Below are 14125 nucleotides of genomic sequence, written 5' to 3'. Positions count from 1 at the left end.
AAAGACAAAACCAAGCTTTAAAATAAATTATAATGAATTTTTAACAAACATGTTAGGGCCGGGACACACATCTTTAGTGTCGTTTTCTTCTTCTCCGTTTGTGTCACACAATCAAGTACGTCACAGCAGCTTCGCTCCAACCCCGCCCACTTTTGCTCTGGGTACTGGATTGTAATGGTAAATAAACAAGGCCAATTTTAAGATTAATAAAGCCGAGTAGGTACTAGTGGAAAAGCGCCGTAAGACATCTAAGGGGCCTATTCAATTGTGTTAAACTATTTCAAATTCAAATCAAATTTATATTTAACCACCATTAACACAAAACTATAAGCCAACAATCCAGTGCTTTTCTCTCAGCACTCATCAAAAGGTTCAAGACTTAACAAGACTCTTGTATTAATGAGCTAAACAACATAACTTTATGATTCTGTCAATAAATTATTTCAATGCCAGATTACTATTGTAAATTTAACAGCAAGTGAAGCACCTGCACCATATCCAGCTTTGCAACAAACACACCCAAGAACATAATCTGTATAGATTTGTGAATATAAACCTCAGACATCAAACACATTTAACGAGCAAGTATCAAACGTTAAAGGATAAAAAGCCCTGTGCTATACTCATCATTTCCATCGCATAAAATATGCTCATAACTTTTGCCGTGGTAATTGCACGTTTTTAGCCATCAAGCCAAAGTTCATATGTAGTTTGCACAAACCATAGCGCGTGCCGCGACGATGATGATCTGCTCTGGTTGCCGCCCCGAGCTTCGTGATGGATAGGAGGACGGGTACTGATGTGTTGATTTTCAAAAACAACCAAGGTGCTGGGTCAACTGATTTTTGTTGGGCTAATGTATTTTAACCATTGACTGTATATAACCCAACCGTGTTTAACCCAATGCATGGGTCTCAAACTGATAGAGGCGCCCATCGAAACTAAACCAGTCGTCTTTTTTATGAAACTGCATAAATTCAGCCGTGTTGTCTCTTCTGTGATGTGTACTTTACAACAGGCTGCATAACATTACAGGCAGTCTCTTCCGTCAACAAACGTTGTCCTGATCTCGCGTGTGACATCATGTCTAATCTCGTGTTTGTTTACGTGATTCTGTCCCAAATAGGAGAGATTTTGTTTCGAGACTTTGTTTCGCGCTTCTTCTTGCGCGACACTTTGTTTCGTGCCCTTAGTTGTAAACCGTTAAAGTTTAGTGGTGTTAACCAGCTAACTGAAAATAAACATGATCACTCACCCATTTACGTTTTCAACTAATTCATTAATTAATTCGGTAAATGGCTGAAACTAAACAGAAAAGCTGTATCTGTGTATGCTTCCATTGTAACAGCTAAATGGCTAACTAATGTTACATCGTTAGCCAAACCAACCAACTAGCCTCAACTATAAAGACACAGTTACGTTAATAGGTAATGCAACACAGACAATATAAATTAGACATGTAGTGTCCACAAACCTTTTATTATTGATTTGATGCTCACTCAAGGATGATCAGTCAGATGTTGGCTGGGTGCACTGGGCCTGGTGTGTGAAGGAGCATTGAAATGATGGCAGGAGTTCGAACACAGACTTATAGAGTTCGACACAACCCAGTTGCTGGGTCAAGCAATATGTGTTGGGTGGATGGAGTTCGAAACAACCCAGCTATATGTTGGGTTGATGGAGTCTGACTCAGCGTATGAGTTGCACAAAAATAACCCAAATCCCCTATAAATAATCCATAATGGGTAGAACATTTCATAACTCAGCGGTTGGGTAGATGAAATAACCCAGGATTTTTTTGTGTGTACAGCACTAAAAATGACTCCATTCATGAGAGCCACCAGAAAATAATACTTAAATTCATCATCAGCTGCCAGGTTCTTTGCATTTATAGAGAACTGAATCTCATTTCTCAGCTTCAAATTCCTGGGCGTGCACATGGACGTATTTTCTTGGTCAACATAATTCATAGTAATACATTAAACAAACAACAAACACCACTATACAAATATGTGAAAGATCAGTGGAGCCTGGTTTGGATTAAAGAAATTACATAACATAGCATTTACAATGAACAAAAAACTTTCAGGCAGCTGTTCAATTATGAGGCATACAGTATCCTACTGCGGCTGAACTGGATTTGTTTTACTGACTTCAGTGTATTTGTGGTGCTGAGTTATATGTAATATGAGAAATCTTGAATGAGATATTCAATACTCAGGAAAATGTATTGGAACATCCCTTGTAATGTTTAATTTGAAAGCTGTCACAAACCAGTGTTTAGTGCCATGCAATTTATTCTCACTTATTTTGGACTTCCAAGAAAGATATCATCTGGAAGTCATTTTGAAGGACCCAAGCACTTCAACCGCTTCTTCTCCCAACAAGAAGCTGTTGATGCTTTTATAAGAAAACAACAACATTCCCCTGAGGAGGTAAAGTGTGACTATATTTAATCAGCCCACACCTGCCCCCCTCTGAGGCTACACCTGAGGAAGATATCTTATCCGATGAACAGCTGCCAGAAGATAATAAAACAATTATTGAGGAAATACTGAAAGCAGCGATAAATCGAGCGGGTTTAAAAGGAGAACAGAATATACTTCCTCAATTATTCGACAGCATTAATAGTCTATTTGATCAAATCTGGCCTCTCATTGAGGGAAAGGATTTTGACAAGACCCCAGAAAAAATTATTAGACTCCATAAAAGCATTTTCACACACTTTGCCTGGACAGCTGGAGCACCAGAGGAACATGTGTTGTATTTAATGCATTTACACTACGTAAGAGTAGAGCGCTGGTTCATTGACAGTTTCGTTGAAGAAGTTATGGAACCCTACGTAAAACCAGGCCCAGTTAAAGCGTCATTTGTTTGACATTTGTTATAGAGATGTCAGGACAATGTTAAAGTCAAGAACCCATGTTTACCCGTGCTTTGTGGTATGCCGTTCAGATATGAGGCAGTAGAAATGGGTGTTCCCCATGCAGCCGAGTCACGCTACAGATGGCTGCTGTAGAAAATGGTCAAATGGATCTAATGTATATGACTATTTTGTTTCCCTAAATACATTTTATAAAAATTTTGATTTGAGTTCATCGAAAGGGTTTGTAAATATATGGATTTAGTCCAAATTTTGGACACTGGAACCTTTTTTAATCCAACTTAAAAGTGTTATTTATCCTTGTGAGTATTTATCTATACTGAATGTGTCTTCAACACAGCTTTATTGTTGCTTTGCAGTGTGACTGTGGCTGTGTGTGCTGTGGGAGAAGCAGGAATCCCAATCACAGGAACAGTCAGCACTCTGTTCATGTTGACAATCTGTGGGATTCCTGTGAAGGACGCCTCCTTTTTGTTGGCTGTAGAATGGCTGCTGTGAGTGTAGCCCAAGTTACTACACCTGATATGGAACAACACATTATGAGAAAGAGTGTTTTGTGTTTCGGACAGAGACTGCTTTAATTCTGTTGTTAACGTCCTCAGAGACTGCATTGGTGTGGCACTCGTTGGCCATCTGTCACAAGAGGAACTTGCTCTGATGGATGATGGAGGATCCGCCAGAGACGGATTTAAATCCTTTTGTCTTTAGGTTATTTGTAACCAGCAGATAATGAGAGATTTGTTGTCAGAAATTTGTTTACCCATGCTTTATTTGTGTATGTCGTTCAGATATGACACAGCGGAAATGGGTGTTTTTTCGACTCCAGTTCCCATGCAGCAGCAACCACCGAGTTCTCACATACTGTAGAGATGGCTGCTTCATAAAATTGTTGAATTTATCTAACGATATTTGTTGTATTGTTGTATTTGAAACAAAACTGTTTTCAGCATTTGTGCTTTTTTGGGCTTGCTATTTTGCCATGTATTGCGTTTTTATGTTAGCAGGGTTCCCGCGGGGTCTTAAAAAGTCTAAAAAGCATCGAATTTATATATATGCGTCTTAAAACCTGTGCAATATGTACTTCTCCGTATCACATTCTCCTCAAAAGTTTCATTTGTCAACCACTATTATTTTTGATTAAATAATGTAGCCTTAATAAAGAGTGGTGGAACCAGTAATTATGGGTGCCAATGCCAAAGGCAAGGCACACATATTACTATTGTGTTGGACGCTTATTATGGGTGCCAATTCCAAAGGCAAGGCACACATATTGCTATTGTGTTGGACTATTATTATTCTCCCGCCCGTTTTTCGGCGCGCTACTCCTCCCGCAGCGAAGGTCCGACCGGAATAAAAAACACATGGCTGCGTGCGCGCCGATGGGCAGAAGTGTGCTATGACTTTTCTTTCTCATTACTCGACCGGAATAGCGGAAAATTGGGAAAAAGCGGCCAAATTGTCAATGGGAAAATGCATTGAGAAGGCCCCTTGGAGGCCTCCTAACTCAGCCATACAGCGTCACACACACATCATTCAAAGTTTGTATGTGACAGACTCAGCTTTAACTGTGGTAATGTGCTTGTTAATAGCTTATACAGCTTTGACACAATGGCAGTTTACGTTTTAGGTGGCCAGAGGAGGTCATCTCATGCCTCTCACACTCCCACTCTAAAAATCTTAAAAATAAATTTCTCGAACAAATGCCTCTCACGTCCAAAATATCTGCCTGATCTGGACAAATTTTACATCAAAACGTAGGTATTTTAGTTCTCTTTCACCCAATGTGACTGTCATTGAGCTTGGCTTCACAGATTTCTCACAAATCACCTCTGAGCGCAGAGAGGGAACATTCTGTCCCATTATAAAACGCCGTGAAATCAGTCAGAGAACTCATTTTAAAACTGCCATAATAAAGGAGCCACAGACAGTAGAATAATAAAAATTACACCACTGTCTTCCCCCATCCCTTCTGGCGCTCACAGTGAAAGAATTATTCGGATACGACTTCTACTTTTCGAACAGCGACCGTTTGTTCCAGACTTGTGCCTCAATATGAAAACCCCATGATTTTAAGGGGACAAAGTGAGGTGCAGATTTGACAGTTGACAGTTGGCAGTCACAGCTGTTGCCCATAGCAACTAATGATGACCTCACTCAAGATGGCTGCCCTGTTCTATCACAGCTGATGAAGCCAGAGCCAAGATGGCGGATGAGGGCAGAGGCAAGATGGCTGATGAAGGCAGAGTAAACGCAGCAGCAGGGCAGCAGCAGGGCAGCCAACATGGTTAAAGTGTTATAACAGCTTCATGCCAGCTGCTCATGAGACAAATGCGCACAATAGCGCGCACTCACTCATATGTTTCCATTATTCTGAACACATCAACCGGGCCTTATGTGTCTAAAGCAGGTAGATTTCACCAGAACAAGCCAGAATCTCATATTTCAGACTGGATTATGATCATATAATGCCTGACTGTCCACTAGCAGCCTCTCTGTCTCTCTGTCTGGACGGGCAGCAGCTTGGCACCCATCAAAATTTCTTCAGAAATTTTCTAGTTGAGAATGCAACTGCTCCGGGTCTGAACACGTCACTTTGTGACAGCACGGGCCACCACGCAGACACGGACAACAAGCCAAGCAGAAGCGCAACTCAAGAAGTTTGTTTTTAACGTTAGTTTACCCATTTCATGTTTTGTGGGGAAATGTACCTTTAATGACGCTTAGTGAGAAATGCAAGCATTTTGTCACTGGTTAAAACCGGTGGACAACAATGTATTCCAGGCTTTTAACACTGTATGCAAAAAAAAACATTCAGCTTGGTTCCATGGGCATGAAGGCTTTAGAGTCTCATGCCAAGTCGTCCAAGCACATCAAGTCAACCAAAGTGAAGTATCAAACTCCTTTCATCACCAGAGTATTTCAACCCGCTAACGTTAGCCAGCTAGCTGTTCATGTGCCTGAAGCAGCTAACGTAAACCAGCTAGCTGCTAGCGCTACAGTCCCCCCAGCTATGACCGCAACTAGAGTGGATCTGTGCGCAGCTTTTGGGTTTCAATTCAATTGTTCAAGACTCTCTCTACTCCCCATATTGCCAGCATGGAATAAGTAGCTAGCTGATGTAACCAATGTTAAAAAAAGAACTGAACTGTGTTAGTCAAACTTTTGTGTGGCCCGCTGAAACTTTTTTTTGTCCACATTTTAACATTTGTTTGAGAAATAAATAAACAAATTAAAAAAAGAATTCTTTGCCGGTAGGTCTGTGAAATAGGTACTAAATTTTTATATGAATGGTCTTAAAAAGGTTTTAAAAAGACTTGAATTTGATTTGAAGAAACCTGTAGGAACCCTGTGTTAGTTCAGATTTAAATAAGCCTCATGGCACTTCTTCCTTTTCATCTATTCTTCAGAGCTTCACTGCAAGACAATGGTTGATGAATGGTAGTTTTGACAAGACTTGTGCTTTTCTCAACTTCATTGGAATGTACTTTTGTATTTGTGACAACAGGTTTTGACCATGACTACTTTGTTTCCCTGAATAAATATTTGAAAAGTTTTGATTTTAGTTCATCAAAAAATTCAATTTTAAAAAATTAAAATAAATATATTAAAATTGAAAAAAGTAAAAGATATGGAATTAGTCCAAATCCAATCCAACTTCATATTTTACTTCCAAGCAGCCAGACTTTCTAATTCTCCAGACTTCATGAAGGAAACTGCTGGAGCGGTTAAACCCACGGTTCTCAAAGTCGCTGGTGGGGAATAGAGACGTGACAGGTGGGGCGCACCAAACGGGAGGAAATATTTCCCTTTTATGCCTATCTTTATCCAGACACTCCAACTCTCCCGCATATTGATAGCGACTCCCCGACGCTCGCAGAGTGTGTTTGTGTGATGATAGATGCCCCCCACCCCGCCCCACAGTCGTCAATTTTACCCTTCACTAAGCCCCGCCCCCCTTGGTTACTGTTGCCAGGCCAGTCAAGCTTTCCTTCATAAGGCAAGAAACATGGAGTTTTTACCGGTACCATTAAGTCATATATCCTCAGAAATTTTCTGGAAAAATTCTTCAGAGGTGTCACATAGAAGCAGAAAAAAGGTCTCCAATAAGCTTTTTGAAAGATACATTCACCAGATTAAATGTTGGCGAAGTTCAAACGAAGAGGAACTCAAAATTTGCCAAAAGCTTGACTGGACTCTTGTGCATAGTTACGGTTGCTAACGTAGGATTGGACAGAAGGCGTTTGTGGGAGGGAAACTTTCTCGCCGATGGGTAGCAGACGAGCGGAGGCAATAACAACATGGATAAATTTGTGACACAGACCACAAAAGTTGTCGAACCAGCGCCAGCAGAGAGACACAAACCAGACGGGCCTCATCAACCAAAAAGTCAACTGAAAAGGAAATATGATGAAGGGCATCTTGCTCTTGGATTCACGGCAACGGCGGTGGGGGCAGAGGAGAGACCCATGTGTGTTCTGTGTCTTAAACCGCTAGCAGCAGACAGCATGAGACCCACCAAATTAAGAAGACACCTGGAGACCACACACCCCAGTCACGTCAATAAGCCCATTGATTTATTTAAAAGAAAACTGGCAGAATACCGTCAACAGGAGAATCGCATGGTAAAAGCTGCATCAGTAAACGGTAAAGCACAGATGGCTTCATATAGAGTTGCATACAGAATTGCACAATACAAAAAACCACACATAATTGCTGAGCAGCTCATTCTCCCTGCTGCTTTAGACATGGTGTCAGTTATGCTTGACGAGACAAGCGCAGCAAAATTAAAAGCTGTCCCACTGTCAAACGACACAATTACGAGACGTATAGGGGACATTTCAAGTGATCTTGAGGAACAACTCATAGAAAAATTAAAAGAAAGTCGTTTTGCATTACAAGTGGACGAAGCTACTGACAGCAATAAAGACTGCCTGTTCATCTCGTACGTGCGCTTTGTGAATTGCGAGTCACTGTGCGAGGAGTTGCTCTTTTGCAAATACATAAAAAATAAAGCCACAGCTGATGAGCTGTTTAAGATCATGGACAGTTACCTCAAAGAACACCATCTTAAATGGGAAAACTGTGTGGGCTTTTGCTCTGATGGCGCACAGACCATGGCAGGGTCAAGAAACGGGCTGCAGGCGCTAATAAAGAGGGTTGCGCCAGATGCGCACTGGACGCACTGTGTTATTCACAGGGAGGCGCTTGCGTCAAGACAGCTCAGCCCTGAACTAAATGAGGTTTTGACAGAAGTTGTGAGCATGGTGAATTTTATCAAAAGTGCGACTGTTCTCCGCACTTTGTGAGGAAATGGGAGCTGATCACACATCTGTGTTGTTTCACAGTGAAGCAAGGTGGCTCTCCCGGGGCAAAGTCGCGCGTCTTTGAGCTCAGGGTAGAGATTCGGATGTTCTTGGAGGAGGAGCACATGTATGAGGCTGCAAGCAAGTTCAGTGATGAACAATTTCTGTTTAAACTGGCCTACCTCAGCGATGTGTTTGGCAAGCTGAATGAATTAAATCTCCAGCTTCAAGGCAAAGATGAGCACCTACTTCACCTGGCAGACAAGATCACTGCATTCTCCCGAAAGCTCGAGGTATGGGGCAGGCGCCTAGATCAGCAAAACATAGATGTCTTTGAGAACCTGAGTGAAGTTGCTGAAACCACTGATTCTGGAGCCACCACAGTGATCCCATGTATTAAGCGGCACATCTCTTCCCTGAGAGGATTGTTTCAAAAATACTTCCCAAACAACAGTGCTCAGTATGCCTGGGTTATGGATCCATTCAATGCAGCAGGTTGGTATTTTGACATTTTATTTATGATGTTTGCTACCAACTAACTGGAATGGATTGTTGTCAAACAGATTTCTTTGTGTTTATTATGCAATGACAAGTAAGCTCATTTATTTATATTCTACCTGCAGCACCTGCTGATTTTAGGTCTGCTGAGGAGGATCAGTTTATTGAGATTGTCACAAACCGTGAAGCACTGGACGCAGATGCAGGGTAGAATCAATAACCAGATTTTATTTATATAATGATAGTTACTTGCAGAGTGTGAGTGAGGATAGCTGTATAAGGTGATATCATGTATAACCGGCTTGCTCATTTCTGTGCTTGAACAGCAGCTTTATAAGGAGATATCTCTGAGAAAGACATGTGCTGAAACTAGGACCGCACACACAACGGTCTTCTGAAAGTAACGCCTTATACAGGCACACACACGCACACACATAGAGGAAGAGACAAGATATTGACGCACACACATCTCATAAGGAGGAGACTGAATACAAGTGTATATAACATCACACTCCTAGACAAAGACAGAGCTTTTCCGTACTTTGTGCTGTTCGCATGTGGTGTACTGAACTGCTCTCCGCACTTTGCAAACTGCGCAAATAAAACTTTGTTGATTTTTATATCGTCGCATCTGTCTTCCTCCTTCACTGCATCAACGGACTCGGAAAGAGGCACAGGTTTACCTCAACAATTTTGGGGGCTCGTTCGGGATGTGGTGAGGAGAGGACGGAGTTCATTCGGATAAAAGATTCCTTCACGGTGACAGAGACGGGACACGAGCCGGCACGTTAACACAGAGGTAAGCAGAACCTGTTTTATCAAACTCTGCACATTGAATATTTTAAAACAACGTGTCCTGTCCTGAAACTGGTGATTGAATCAGCAAAAGACGATAAGAGTTAATGTTGATAACTGCGTGAAATTATAAGAGAAAAGTGAATATAAAAGAGGATAAAACAGACTGTCTTTGGTCGTGGCGGACCCCACCGGTTGCCTGACGAGGAACCGGAAGCCTGAGAGGCTGCTGGGTTAGAGTCCCGGGGAGGTGAAGACACCCCGAATTCTACTGGGTTTGAGTCCCTGGGGTTAGAGTCCCCTAAAGTAGTATACTCTACGGAGTTGGGTTAGAGTCCCTTGAGGTTATACTCCTCATAAATTCTTGAAGTCTGTTTGGGGTTAGAGTCCCCTAAAGTAGTATACTCTACGGAGTTGGGTTAGAGTCCCTTGAGGTTATACTCCTCATAAATTCTTGAAGTCTGTTTGGGGCTAGAGTCCCCTATACTAGAGTACAGGAACAGGGTTCCTGAGGTATTTTTCTATAAGTGCATTTTGAAAAAGTTTGTGAAGATTTTAACGTGCTTTGTGTGTTTTGTATTTGTTTGAGAGAAATAAGGAGAAGCGGGCTGTGGGAAGAATAAAATTCTGAGGTGTCTAAAGGTGAATGGGTACATAAAACGGTGTCTTGACAAACTCGACAATCAGACAGAGGAAACCTAACGGTGATAACGTAATCTGTCTGAGCCATTGAAACCTAGCGGTGTTAACACAAGTGGCTTGGTTTGTCAAAAGGGTCAGTTGCTCAGGTGTTATGCCATACAAACTGACTGGCCGTTAATAAATCATCACCTTACAAGGCCTGTTGCTCGGACGTACGTCATACAAACCGGCTGGCCTCAGAATTTAGAAAAAGAGAAGTAAAATGGAGGGAGAGTTTGACAGGGAAATAGATGATGGGGGATGGGGCCCAGGTACGGGTGCCTGGAGGCCCCTCGAGCTGCAGTTAGAGAATACGTTAAAAGCAGCAGGGGCAGTGTTACCTAAAAAGGGTAGGGACAGGAAATTAGCCGACATGAAGGGACAAGTGGAACAATTGGTGAGATATAAGGGCAAGAAAATGTCAGACCCCGGTCCGTTAGGGGCCTGGTTGTGGGAAAAGGAGAAAGAATGAAAGGGGAGGAAAGAAGAGCTGGCAGAGCAGGGACAAAAGGCAGGTGTGCTGCAACGTTCGAAATTAAAAAAGGAGGCGAAAGAGCAGGAGGAGCGACGACGGGGCTGGTCTGAGCTGGCGGTCTTCTGGCAAAGTGTGAGACATCTCCATGAGAACGCAGGAAAACCAGGAGGCAAACAAATGGTAACTGCACCTGACACTCCTACATGCCCACCTCCATATGCACCTCCTGCCGCACCGACACCAGGGTTATATCCCACACTATATGTGACTAGTGGTACACTTCAGGTTGGATCCTCAGAAGAGACACTTGTAAGTGACAGTGTGACTGAAGCAGGTGCAGCCACTCCTACAGCATCAATCTCTGAGACGTCCGTAAGGACAGGGACGACGTCCAAATCCTCATATAACCCCTTCACAGGTGATAACCTTTCGGCGCCCCCAGACCCATTCTCGCAGAGACAGGCAAGAGAACAGGCTCCACAGCACACGGTAAAACGAAAAGTCACACCACAGCCACGGAGGCAGGTCATGAGGGGAAGTGAGATTTCAGATTGTGAGGAGGAAGCAGAAGCAGCAGGGACAGCTTCTTTTCAAGGAAAGGGACAGTGGGAAGGTGAAAGACAAGAAGTACCAGTAAGTTTTAGCTTGGCAGGATCATGGAGGGAAGAGGAGGAAGATTCAGCCGTCAGGAAAGAGAGAGCTAGATGAGTTATGTCGGAGAGAGATAGAAGAGCTCTGTCAAAAAAGGGACGGACTGGTGAGAAGTGTAGAGAAAGGAATGAAGGTGGCAGAGGAACTGACAGATACGATAGGCAGAAGAGTTAGCCAGCGCCGACGTGGTGGGACAATCCTTCCGGTCACAATGTACCCACTAACAGCAGTACCAGGACAAGGTGACCAGTACCGACCATTTACTATAGGGGACATACAGGCCATAGTGGAGAAATTACCACCTGTAGCCGAGGGTGGAAATTTGTGGCTCAGCAAATTGGATTCTCTGACGGCAGGACAGAAATTGGCATTAGGGGACTTTAGAGCTATTGCAGGACGATGCATGACGGGTGGGGACATGAGAGAAATTGAGACTATCGCTCATACAGACAGGGTGACAGATGGCACCCCCTTCACGCATCATAGCACTGAAATAGGGAAAGCAATGAGAGAAAAATATCCACTACCTAACGCCACCGTAATGCCAAAGATGAGATGGGACCCCAAACAGAATCCAAGGGAGTATGTGGATCAGAGCAAGGATTTATGGTTGAAACACACAGGATGCCACCCAGGGAAAGCTGGAGCTCAGAGAGAGTGGTTTAGACAGGCTATACTGGATGGAGTGCCGGAGAATGTCAAAATAGCCATGGTTAATAACCCGGACATGCTCGGTGCTGAATCACATGTCTGGGAGAAACACTTAATTCACCATCTCACCCGTGCTCAAGATAATACGCAGAAGGAACAGGATGACTTAAAAGAATTGCAGGTTCAGCTGTTAAAATTACAGTTAACGGAAGCTAGACAGAAATGTAATGATAAAAATAAAAAACAAAAAGGGGAAGCTGCGAAGGTCATGTTAGCTGCCGAGCCACCACAGGTTCCTGATTTATTTCCGGTCCCACCATGGGTACCGCAGCCCCCATCAGGCGGGAGAAGACATGGGGGAAGACCAATGCGGGGTGGAGGCTTTGGGGGAAGAGGTCGGGGACTAAGGGGCGGTACAGGAAGAGGACAGTCGGGGGAGACTCGTTGTTGTTATCTCTGCGGAGATCCTAATCACTGGATAAGAAACTGCCCACATAATCCAAGAGCACAGAAAGGTGTGGATAGTGGTCCTCCTGGGAGAGGCAGGGGTCGCGGCTCCGGACCTCCTGTTACTGCACCTATGTATCCTCAGCAGCCTTGGGGAGCAGCTGCTGCTGGTCAGTTCCCATTGTGGGACAATGGGGAGAACTCTGACCAGTCCGGTCAATATTGACACACCCCACAGAGACTCTCAGACAGCATCACTACGGCAGAACCGATGCTGTCAGTTCAGATTGAGAAAAAAGATCTGCCTTTCTTGGTTGACACTGGAGCCACATGTTCCACATTGAAAGTTGTACCAGCTGGTTCCCTGTCATCGCATACCATCACGCTTATGGGCTTCTCTGGGGAGAAAAAGACACTGCCGTTCACTAAGCCGCTACTCACCCAGGTGGGAAAACAGACTGTGACACATCCATTTGTACATTCACCTTCTGTACCGATGAACTTGCTGGGAAGAGATCTCCTGATAAAACTGGGGGCCACGATACTCTGCAGCGCCGATGGCCTGGTTGTTGTCATGCCTGATGGATCTCATTTGCCGTGCTCTGGACCGATGGAGAACATCACTGGTCAATATCTTGTGCAGCCAGTGAATGAACAATACGCGGACATATACTGGGGTCTATTACAGCCGGAAACATCTGAGCGGCGTGGTATCCTCTCGGCTTACCTCCAGTGGAAACCCTGGATTTCCCAACTCGAACCCTATGTCTCACCTCCAGATTCCCCCCATGTTACTCTATTTTATGATGGGTTACAGACAGATTGGTATCAGGAAAATTTAGTGGTTTACCTGCATTGACTTGGCTAATGCATTCTTTTGTCTTCCCTTGGCGGAAGACTGCAGGCACATTTTCTCGTTTTCGTATCAGCACAAGCAGCTACAGTACACCAGGCTGCCACAAGGGTTCGCTTTGTCCCCAGGGATTTTTAACCAGGTTCTAAAAGATATCCTGAGTGATTGCCCACTACCAGAGCAGGTGACTCTCGTTCAGTATGTAGATGATTTGTTGTTGGCAGCGCCCACTGCGGCTCTGTGTTTGGAAGCAACTAAAAATGTCCTTTTACATCTTGCAAGAACAGGGTTCAAGGTCAGCAAAGCCAAACTTCAGGTTGCACGGCAGCAGGTAGCGTTTTTGGGCAGGCAAATTTCCCAAAAAGGAGCAGGGCTCTCCCCTCAGCACAGGTCTACTATTCTCCATCACTCTAAGCCAGTGAAGGTAAAGGACATGTTGTCTTTCTTAGGGTTGACGGGCTATAGTAGGACTTACATAGCCAATTACACCGGCTTAACTAGACCTCTGCGGGCCCTAGTGAAAGAACAAGGCATGCGCAACCTGTCAGCGACCCTGAATTGGACTCAGGAGGCGGAGGAAGCCTTTATTGCACTAAAACAGGCCCTCTCCACAGCAGCAGACCTAGCTATACCCGATTATAGCTTACCATTCTACTTGGATGTCTCTGGAACAGAACTTTGCACTAATGGCGTCCTGTTCCAGAGAAAAGGGGGTGAGAGAGTAGTACTAATGTATATCAGTGTGATGCTAGACAATATGGAAAAGCGCCATCCTATGTGTACACAACAGGCAGCAGGGATAGCAAAGCTCATTCAAAAAACTGCACACATTGTCATGGGACATCAACTGCACATTCTGACCACACATAGCGTTGTGGCCTATGTGA

The sequence above is a fragment of the Leuresthes tenuis genome, unplaced genomic scaffold, assembly GCF_036924035.1.
Source record: "Leuresthes tenuis unplaced genomic scaffold, fLeuTen1.0.hap1 SCAF_20, whole genome shotgun sequence".
NCBI classification, from domain to species: Eukaryota; Metazoa; Chordata; class Actinopteri; order Atheriniformes; family Atherinopsidae; genus Leuresthes; species Leuresthes tenuis.
This window is presented reverse-complemented; position numbering follows the sequence as displayed.